Below are 3,602 nucleotides of genomic sequence, written 5' to 3'. Positions count from 1 at the left end.
ATCAGGGTCACTGATAAATTAAGTGTCCAGAGTGTTTTCTAGGATGGTATATGGTCTCCAAATTAACATTAGTGAAGTTTACTGGAAGGATTACTTCTGGGCCAGGCCAGGATTTTGAGGAGAGATGTGGTTCCTGTCACCACATCCTTGAAGGACTTTGGCAGAAGTGTCTTAGGCTTACTCTGGATAGCTTCAGAGGACAAAACCAGTATTGACAGAAGGAAGGTAAGGAGAAGCAGCTTCTAACCCAGGGGAAGAGAGAGTTTTCAAACTGAGAATTCAAAAATGATACTGATTCCTTGTCAGGGTCAGTGCTTCTCCCCACTGTGTGAATTACAGGGGCCATTTGTCCAAGATTCCTCAGAGCAATACTGATTTCATGTAATTATTTGAATATAATTTTATATTGAATTTATTTTATTGTGAGTATGACCATCTTTTCAAATGTATGAGATAGTTATTTCCAGTTCCATGTACTATCTGTACATTTCTTTTGCCCGCTTTTAATTTGGGTCTTTGGCCTTTTTTCTTGTTTTTCTTATTAATTTGTAGAAGCTCTTTTTTACATAGAAAATTAATACTTTGTGACTAGTTGCAAATATTTTCAGTTGCTGAAAATACACAGTACGTGTTCCATGTAAGAGCTGAACGGCTGGTTCCTGATCGCTGCCTCCCTCCCTTCCAGCCAATAGATTTCAGAGTTTGGGCATTACCTATTGAGCCAAAGCTGACACCACAACAAGGGCAGAGCGTGGGAACAGAGTTCTCTGTCTGATTCCTGTGAACTTCCTCATACTAAATCACCAACAGCAACCTACTTATCATAGAATATGAGAATTGAACAAGTGTTGGCAAGGATGTGAAGAAATTGGAGCTCTTGTTCCAGTTGTCGATGGGAATGTAAAGTGATGTAGCTGCTGTGGAAAATAGTGTAGCAGTTCCTCAGAAAATTAAAAATAGAATGACCACATGATCTAGCAATTCCCCTTCTGGGTATATACCCAAAAGAACTGAAAGCAAAGTCTTAAAGAGATATTTGTACACCCTTGTTCATACCAGCATTATGCACAATAGCCAAAAGGTAGAAGCAACTCAAGTCTCCATCAACAGATGAATGGATGAACAAAATGTAGTATATACATACAGTGGAATACCATTTAGTCTTAGAAAGAAAGGAAATTCAAACACATGCTACAATGTGGATGGCCCTTGAATACATTATGCTAAGTGAAATAAGCCAGTCACAAAAAGACAAATACTGTATGAATCTACTTATACCCCAAGCAGTCAAATTCATGGAAGCAGAAGGTGGAATGGTGGTTGCCAAGAGCTGAGAGGAGAGAATGAAGAGCTATTGCTTAATGGGTATAGAGGCTTAGTTTTGCAAGATGAAAGAGTTCTGAAGGCGGATGTAGTGATGACTGCACAACAGTGTGAATGTATTTCACACCACTGTACACTCAAAAGGTGAAGATGGCAAATTTTATGTATATCATACCACAACTAATAATGATTTCTAAAACTTATGAGATGTAATTTCACCCTTTCCTATTGCTAAAGATCACAAATTAGAAAACACTTTGGGAAAAGGTACATGAAAATAAGTACTCTTGTGTTGATCAGAGCATAAACATAGAATCTCAGGGGAGAACAATTTGCAACTATTCTTCGACCCTTTGGTCAAGCAATTCTACTTCCAGGAATGTAGCTTACTCCCACCTGTGTGATATGGCATAAAATCAAGGTTTTCCATTGCAACAAAAGATTGGAAATGATGTTTAAGTATCCATCAGTAGTGGTCTGGAGATATATATATATAATTGTCATCCAATAGAATATAATAGACTAATATGCAGCTGTTATCCTGAGGATACTCATTACATGCTGATACAGAATAATCTCCAAGGTAGTCATATGTGTGCAAAACTGTACACAGTATGCTACCATTTGTGCTTAAAAATAAAAAGAAAACAGAATATGGGTCAATGTTTTTGTTTAGTTTTGTCTAAAGTAACTTTAAGTAGAGGCAAGAAACTGGTAACAGGTAACGATGATCACCCTGTTACATCTATAGAAGAAAACTAGACAGCTAGGGGACAAGGCTGGGAGGGAGACTTGCTTTCCACTATTTATCACCTTTACCTTTCAAATTTAGTACCATCTACATTTAGTACCATGATCTATTCAAAAATATTTATTAAAAAAAGAAAAAGTATAGTCTAGAAGGAAGAAAAAAACATAACAGACACTTCTAGCCCAATGCTTTGCACTGGGTGCTATGAGAGCAGAGGAAAGAAACCCAGATGGCTTCTAGACAACACCGTCTGGGGAATACATTTCTGCTATTGGATCAAGAATAGTTGTACATTTTTTCCTGGAAAGAATTGCTTTGTTTTTCTCAACAGACCTACGAATTTAGTGGACAGACCTGTGAATTAATTCACTGGCTAGGTTTTCCTTTTTACATTGGCTGTTAAAAAACTATAAGCCAAACTTATGTCCCGCTCAGTGCAAATTGGGCAGATTTTTAGGGCAAGCATTTAGCACTGGCCTTGTCCCTGGCTCTGTATTATACTCCTGTATTTGGTTTGCTTTTCCACCTGTTTCTTATGTTTGTCATCTTTCCTGTCTATGGCCGTACCATCCTGAATGTGTCTGATCGCATCTAATGTTGGTCACCTCTCCTTATTCTTTGCTTCCTTATAGGCCACTAAGCAGCCTTCTTGGTGCTAGTTAGGGTAAGTGCGTGGGTGGTGAAGGAGGGAGGAGGGGAGGAAGAAAGAAGGTAGAGGTTATAAAGTAAAGCATATCCTTTTTCTTGGCTTCATCATGTAGATTAAGTGAATTGCTCTCAAAGCGTGGTCCTTGGGCCGGCAGCATTATCATCACCTTATGTTGTTAAACATAAAAATTATTGGGTTTCATCCCAACCTACTAAGCCAGACTTTCTGTGGATGAGGCCCAGGAAACTCTCCAGGTGATTTTTACTCACATTCAAGTTTGAGAACCACAGGAAAACAAAAGGAAGGCTGATTTCTAAGATTAAATACAATACTCTCCAATTGCCTCCATGGTGCCTGTTGTGTTGGTCAAGATAAATAATGCTAGCTACTGCAATAATCAATCTCCCAAATTTTATTTTTTGCCAATATCACAATCCAATGTAGATCAGTTGTGGGAGAGGTGTAAAGAGAGCTGCTTTACTAGTTTATTAAGCAAACCAGGTCCCTTCCATTGTAAGACTTTGCTATTTTCTAGGCCCTTGGACATTTCCTCTGGATCCCCTGCTGCTAAGAAGGCAGGAGAGAGAGGCGAGAGAGGAGATTTAGCAGCCAGATCTGGAAGAAACATCTTTTCTGCCCACAATTCCATTGGCTAGAAGGCAGTCTCATGGCCTATCTAACTGCAGGGGAGGTTGGGAAATGTGACCTATCTATGGAGCTAAGAGCAAAAGGAAATGGCTTTGATGAACCCCTGGCATTGTCTCTGCACACCCAAGAACCCAAGTGAATCCCAACCTCCACTTCTAGGTCATGTTTTGGTGAACATCGGTTTTCAGTTTCCTTTTCTAATCAAGTTTTACCTTTTCTTTTTTGACTCTA

The sequence above is a fragment of the Macaca mulatta genome, chromosome 2, assembly GCF_049350105.2.
Source record: "Macaca mulatta isolate MMU2019108-1 chromosome 2, T2T-MMU8v2.0, whole genome shotgun sequence".
NCBI lineage: Eukaryota > Metazoa > Chordata > Mammalia > Primates > Cercopithecidae > Macaca > Macaca mulatta.
Note: the sequence above shows the minus strand (reverse complement) of the source record.